The sequence below is a fragment of the Nannobrachium achirus genome (genome assembly GCF_963921795.1).
Source record: "Nannobrachium achirus genome assembly, chromosome: 8".
Lineage (NCBI taxonomy): Eukaryota > Metazoa > Chordata > Actinopteri > Myctophiformes > Myctophidae > Nannobrachium > Nannobrachium achirus.
This window is the reverse complement of record NC_137817.1, coordinates 65,443,871-65,451,590: the sequence shown is the minus strand read 5'-3', so window position 1 is coordinate 65,451,590 and position 7,720 is coordinate 65,443,871. Positions and strand designations below refer to the sequence as shown.

Sequence of the window (7,720 nt, the reverse complement as noted above, 5' to 3'; positions counted from 1 at the left end):
GAGCTTGTAGATCGGCCATTATCACATAGCTTAGGTAGGCTATAAAATAGGGCTAAAGTGGTTTATGCATGTTTATAACATTGCAATTAATATTTGCAAAGTAACTAGTTGGGCTACTACAGTTTTCAAATAAATGTAGTGGACTAAAAGTACAATCATTGGACCCTAGCCGAAAATCAAATTGCAATTTTTTTTCTATCTGATTGTATCACGTCAAACTGACCAATATTGCAGCTCTATGGAAAGCTTGAATTATCCCCTTTCTATCTGTTAAGTATTTATTCCACCATAGACATGTTATGAGCTAGTTTGACCATGTTATTTTTTTCCTTTTTTTTCCAGAAGCGCTCGTCTTCTATAATGTCATGTCTCGCTGCCTCCTGCATTATGCGACATTTAGAAACAGGTGGTACACAGGACCGCTTAGTGATTTCCCAGGGAGCGCTTCCAAACTTCAGCACTAGAAAAATAATCACCTGAACCAAATTTCTTGACAGAAGATAAATAATAAATAGCTCATAACATGTATAGATTTTTCTGACACAAACAGTTTGCAGAGTTTGCAAGGAGGATAATTCAAGCTTTCCATAGAGCCACAATAAAATACAGTTTGAAGTTTTTTTTGAATCTAGTGTTGCAATTTACGGCTAATTGAATCAAAGATGTAGTGCAGTACGTAAAATGATTGGAAATATTCAAGTATGAAAACCTCGAAATTGTACTTGTATATGAATACATGCATCTACTTAGTTACTTTAAAGACGGTTTACCAATCCATTTTTTATCCCATCGTAGCTCACACTTATAGGGACCAAGCCCCGAGCGCCATGTTCCCTATTTGCAAGGGTTCGAGCACAGCGAATTATTTAACCCCATACGACTACACCATCATTCAGATTTCACAAAGTGCTTAATAAATTCTCACACCTGTCTAAATACGATACGGCATTCTATAATTAAGTATACTCTGTGTATTTTAATAAGAAGCCTTTTTAGCGGATAATACTGATACATCCTGTCTGTTTGTCTCAATTAATGGGGTTGGTCATTTGCCATATAATTCTTTGTAAAGCTACAGGCAGCCACTAGAGAGACATGCATGTCTCCTGAGCAGCGGGTTTCAGAGCAGAGCCCTTCAATAAGCAGCATATCAGCAGATTAGACTGAAATCCTCTATCTATAAATGTTTCAGGCCAGGGACCCCCAGGAGATATATACTGTATTTAATTAAATACATAAATAAATAAAATAAACAAATAGTTGCAATGTACGGAGCCCTGGATCGGCCCTTCAAGGGTAAAAAAAAAAAAAAAAGCTACTTCGTGGCCACGAAGTAGTTATTCATGCCCACGAATTACTATATCGTGGGCATGAATAACTACTTCGTGGCCATGAAATAATTAATTCATAGCCACGAAATAGCTTTAATCAAGGGAACGATTAAACGTTTTCGTGGCCACGAATAAGGCGGAGTCTCGGTAGGAGCGCCCGGGTGCTGCAAGAGCCGGTGGAGTGGAGAGCATATGGATTACTCTAGTCTGGACAGCAGTACTGCAGTAACCTTACCAGAGACGAGCACGCTGAAGAGGACCACCTCACATGTAAGTTTGGAGTTGATCATTATTAACTTGATCATTATTAACTTAGTAGTTTGTGAAAGTAGGCTGTTCCAAAACAGAACCATAATAGCAGCCGTGACTGTTTGAAGTCTGTGTTTATGTTAGCACAATGCAGCTAGCTAGCTAGCAAGCTAGTCAGGCCAGTAGTTGCGTTCTGAGGAATCCACTTGAATTACCCAATCGTGCAGGCACTGTTGTGAATCTAAAACAACTCTTTCTTCTCCCCTTGAATCATAAATGCCGTGCCTGTTTGAACAGTTAGCATTAGTGAATGCTAAATGCAGCTAGCTATCCAGACCATTGTATATAGCCTAGCCTACCGGAGGCTAGTTGCAAATAGTTGACGACGTACCAAAAAATAGCCGATCTACATGCTCACAAGACGTCGCGTCGCGACGCGTTGTGAGCTTGTAGATCAGCTATTTTCACATGTCCTACATAGGGTTACAAGTGGACCACCTCACGTTCTTCAAATTGACATAAATGCAGCTAGCTAGCCTGGCCAGTATAGACAATCCACGGAGAGGTGGAACTGTGAAAAAGTACTCAAATGTTTTACTTGAGTAAAAGTATCAATACTGCAACGTTCACAGACAACGTAGTTCCAAGTCAAAGTCCTGTGTTCAAATGTTACTTGAGTAAAAGTACAAAAGTATTGGCATCAAAATATAGTTGGAAGACAAGTAGCCTACTACCAAAAGTACAAGTAGGCTACTGAAAGGTCTGAAAATAGCCGATCTACAAGCTCACAACATGTCGCGATGCGACGCGTTGTGAGCTTGTAGATCAGCTATTTTTCACATTTTCCTACACAGGGCTAGAAGTGATTCGTTTATGTTTTATGATTGTAATGTTTGATACTGATCACACTCAGAGCATAAGCTCTTATTGTGAAGTTTGAGATACACGTTATGAGACACCTTATTGTACAAGCACTAGACCGGATGTCAAGTGATCCCCGATACTCCCAGAGAGACAGTGAATAAACAAGAGCTCCCGCGTTAAGCTAAAAGTTATATTTGTACCTGTGTCTATTATTATATAGTTGGCTATAGTACACGTTGTATATATACCATCACAACAATAATTGTATCTGTAAAGTGACTAGTAACTAAAGTTTGTAAATAGTTGTAGTGGAGTAAAAGTACAATATTTGGATCCGAGATGTAATGGAGTAGAAGTAAGTGTTTTAATTACGTCTCACTGACTAGTGTTCCAGTGAGTGTTCTGTTATGCTTATGCATAATGATCCTCAGTTCGATCGTGCGGCGCTTGACTGTTTTGCCTGGCCTGTTGTTGTGATGTGTGGGAATTATCTGGGCTCGATTGCTAATGTACGTTGTCACACTGTTTTGGTTGTTGCTGCTGCTATACTGAAAAGTTAAGTAAAGTTTGTTAGAAAAGTCTGCAATGGTCTGGTCTGATCCTTCATAATCATCATAATAATTAGGTTTAGACCAGTGGGTTTCAATCTTTTTCATATCAAGGTCCATTATTTATTGGGCATTTGAGCCACAGACCACCATTTGATGAAATGTAGCCTCATACATGTTATATCTAGTCTCACGAGTGTTTTGTTATACCTTTGTTATGCTTATGAGTTATGAGCCTGTTGGTTTGATTTGCAGGAATTCTTGGGGATGGATCGATCGATTGATTGATTGACTGAAGACTTTATTAGAAGTTTGCATAGGAAAAGGTACAGTTTCATCATGACAGTACAGTTCACTGGTACAAAGGTAAATTCAATTCAAAGGAGCCTTATTGGCATGAGAAAACATACGTTTACATTGCCAAAGCAAGTATATCAAATACAACAAAAACAGTTGAAAATGGGGAACATAATTATATACAGTTGAGTTGGAGGTGGTACAGCATTGTGTTAACAGAGCTGTGTGTGTGTGTGTGTGTGTGTGTGTGTGTGTGTGTGTGTGTGTGTGTGTGTGTGTGTGTGTGTGTGTGTGTGGTGCTCAGAAACAACCATGGCATTGTCATACTGTATACTATTACATGTACATTAGGTGATGATTTTCTTCTTCTGCTTCAGAAAATGCCAACCATTGTGTGAACCTGTTCTATATGGCCGTTGACGTTAACCCAAACTGCAAAAAGTCGAACGTCGCTGTAATCTGACCCAACACAAGAGCAGGTGAGTGGTGCATTGTGTCATGACAACACATATTCAGTCAATTCAATTCAAAGGAGCTGTATTGGCATGAGAAAACATATATTTACATTGCCAAAGCAACTGTTACAAATAAAATAAAAACAGTTGAAAATGGGGAATATAATATACAGTTGGAGGGGGTGCAGCATTGTGTAAACAGAGCTATGTCGCATTGTGACATTTTATATACTGTACAGGGTATAAAGCTTTTGGAACAAATGGCTGCATTATATTCTCAAAAAATTCATTAAAATTCATTTCTCTTTCTCGCTCTCTGTCTCTCAACCTCTATGCTTCACATCAGGTCGTCTCGGAGGGTCTGAGAGAAACGCATCTGTCGTCCCCAGGGACAGTTTCTGAAGCACCAAGGAGGTGAAGAGACTCAAAGGTCAGAGGTCACTCATCATTATGTAGTTGCACACACAGATATAAAAAGCTAGATACCTCGTCCACCGCTGCAGTTGATTGGAGCGATCCGTCCAAGTTGATAGGCAGAAAAGCGGAAGTGTCGGACCAGTTACCCATATATGGAGACCCCTGCAGCTGTTTTTAAGAGCTGTGTACGAAAAAAACGCCCCCACCTGCCTCTGATTTGCCTACCGACCTTCTGTGTCTGTTACGCACACGAAGAATTCCAAGCCTGTCAATCAGAAATGCCTATCAATGCGAGACGGGTACCAGAGAGCCGGAAGAGGCGTCACCTTTTTATGTCTGTGGTTGCACACGTATGGGTTGGGATCCTCAACCAGATTCAACATTGAGGAACCGGAATTATGGTTCCGTCACATTTGGAACCTTTTTTTCCGTTTTAGCACACTGTCGGAGCTGATATGTGGACTTCACGTCTCTTATACAATTACAATCCTTCTCAAAATGTTTTAATTTAATAATTGTATACTCTCAGAGATACGTGGACCTTGACATTGAAATGTTAGGGAAGCACTGCTTTAATCAATTTGGATACCTTCCTTTTTGTTGTGCACGAACGTCATAGATTCCATACAATATATGTTTCTAAAAACAGGGACATGTCTTTTCAATGAGCTTTTAGTGAGGAGTTTAAAGTTGAATAGGCGTATATATGTGACAAAGTGAATTAATATTTTCAATTATAAGTCCCCTTATGTTTTACCCCACCCATTGCACATGGCCACAATCATTTTGCTATGCAATACACTGTACACATTTGCAGTTTATATGCAATCATGTCAATTATTGTTTGTAATTTATACTGTTAAATCTCTCCAGGGTACGATCATGGATGATGAGCTCAGGACAAATGAACCGGAACCTTGCGGACGAGCTTATAGCTAAGCTGGAGGATGAAAATGTAAGGCACTTTTATTCATGATACATCTATAATAAAAATCTTTATTGTCCGCAAAGGGACATTTTTCTTCACAAGTCTGTTCAACACAAAACAAAAACACAAAACCATAGAACACAAAACATCAGGTCCCCACTAGTCACAGAAAACCATCCTAGCGACGGGGGCGCTTGCTTAGCAGATTGCTTAAGGCAGTGATGGCTGAGGAGACAAAACTCTTGTTAAACCGTACCTTGTGCCTCGCCAAGGTTCTGTATCTACGCCCTGATGGCAAGAGGTCAAAGTAGCGATACAGAGGATGATCAGTGTAATTTGTTATTGAGAGTGCTAAGCGTGTGATGGCCTTATCGTTCATATCAGCAAGTGTGGGTGGGGGAATTCGATGATCTTTGGCGCAATACAGGTAATACTGTAAAGTTTGTTTCTGTTAGGAATGGACAGTATAGTGAAGAAACATGCTGAGCAATACACCAGAATAGGTTGAATAATGCTTTTGTATAGTAATAACAAGATTGGGGGCAACAGACAGTGATCTTAACTTACGGATTACATGAAGTCTTTGCTGAAAACGTTTATGGATAGATGTAATGTGTTGATCTTGGCCAGTGATGTATATCGGACCAGTTACCCAAAGCTCTGGAACGCCCTCCCCCTGGACCTTAAAACGGCCCCCTCCGAGGCTTCCTTTAAGAGGCTGAAAACACCTGTTCAGACAGGCCTTTGGTCACTTATAGGCATCCCTGATTTTACTGTTCTTTTGTTCTTGTGTATTCTCTGTTACTGTTGTTTTTATACTGTATATGTAAAGCACTCTGTGCATTCGTGCTGTGAAGTGTGCTATATAAATAAAGGTCATTCATATATGGAGACCCCTGGTACCCATATGTGGACATCCATGTACTGTATATGGTACATCCCTTTTATGCCCATACATGGAGATCCCTATCTGAACCAGCCCACAGATATGGGCCATGTCTTGGGCATCTGGCCAGTAATATATATCGATGACATCAGGGATCTTCATAATTGGATATAAACGGGATTCTGGGGAATACCCATATATGGACTTTTACATAGGTGATATCACCTGTGACCTTCAGCGAGACACGGATACGTGGACAAGATGTTCCGGATGTGTCATCACAGTTACATCAGAGCAGCAAACCCATAGACCGTAAAAATGTGTCTACATCTGGACAAGTTGTGACATTTCTCATGGTGTTGGTCGCAACCAGGCTTAACTTGAAATGGCTGCCATGAAAGTCATTTAAATCTAATCATATTTCCTGTTTTCTTTTTCTTTTTCCCCAGATTGATGCGTCTGTAATCCCTGCCATGACGGATGGTGACCCAGCTAAATACATCCCTAAAGCTGGAGATGGGAGTGCTGTAGTTGCCTTGGGGAACCAACGGATCCCAAGACTCCATAATCGCAAGGCTGAAAACAAAACTGTTGTCTCAAGAGGTACCAGAGGTACCAGCAAAGTCAGACGCAGATTCAGATTAGGAAAAGGAAATAGCATTGCAGCCAAAACAGTTAGGCGGATAGAGCTTTGATGGATGGATTTTGTGGAAAAGGAGATGCGGTACAAACAGGTGAAGTCAGTCAACGGTGGAGGAACAAAATGGTAAATGGTGCATTTATATAGCGCTTTTATCCAAAGCACTTTACATAGATTGTGCATCACATTCACGCACACATTCATACACCGGTGGCGGAGGAAACCATGCAAGGCACCAACCTACTCACCGGGAGCAATTAGGGGTTCAGAGTCTTGCCCAAGGACTCTTCGACATGAACTCGGGGGGAGCCCGGATTCGAACTGGGAACTCTTCGGGAACCCTTCGTGTTGTAATAACGGTTTCTCTACCCCTGAGCTATGCCCAAGACACCTAACCATCGCAAAGGAGGAAACTGTAGAGGAAATCAAGACTATGGCTGAATATCTGTTCTTTCCTAATGGTCTGTCCAAAAATAGCTGTCTTATTATACTACTGAAATTGATTGTGATCAAGTAGACATCAGTGATTCTAGCAGCAGTACAGCAGTACCACTGGACATGACATGTTGAGTTATCTTTAGACTGAAACAAACAGTATCAATAATGCAATAGCCTGCTCAAATATTTGTTGGCGGATAATATCCCTTAATAACACATACAAGTCAAGTGCTTGTGACTATTGTCTTACTATACTACTGAAATTGATTGTGATGAGTGCCTAATTTGATTCAACAGTAAAGGACTAGATTCGCATCAAGCACTGGAACCTTCTAGTTCAGGCTCAAAGTGCTTGTTATGAACATTCTTAAAACATTTTGAACTATAAAAATAAAGATACAAAGGAACATTTGTGTTGTACTGTTGCACTGTCATTTCCCTGTGATTAAATATTTGTACATGGTTTAAAAGCAAGCATTAGGTGTGTATATGGTTCACAAAATTCAGTTAATTGTACAGCTTGTTTCATACAATTCTATTCTAATGTGCCTTAGTTAAATAAATGAATAAAATAGCGGTTTATTTTATTTGGCAAGTGACATAATAGTATTTGTAACCTGATTTCGCCAGATGGTGGCAGCATATGCTCAACGCATTGCTGCCACCA

At 40.2% G+C, this 7,720-nt stretch overlaps 1 long non-coding RNA gene across 1 annotated transcript; it reads left to right on the top strand.

Moving 5' to 3' along the window:
• Positions 1-3,247: 3,247 nt before the first annotated feature.
• LOC308289532 lies at positions 3,248-7,298 on the top strand. The gene is made up of 5 exons (XR_013962239.1): positions 3,248-3,318; positions 3,667-3,768; positions 4,091-4,174; positions 5,035-5,116; positions 6,425-7,298. It is a non-coding gene; the product is annotated as an uncharacterized lncRNA (long non-coding RNA).
• The last annotated feature ends 422 nt before the right edge of the window (positions 7,299-7,720 follow it).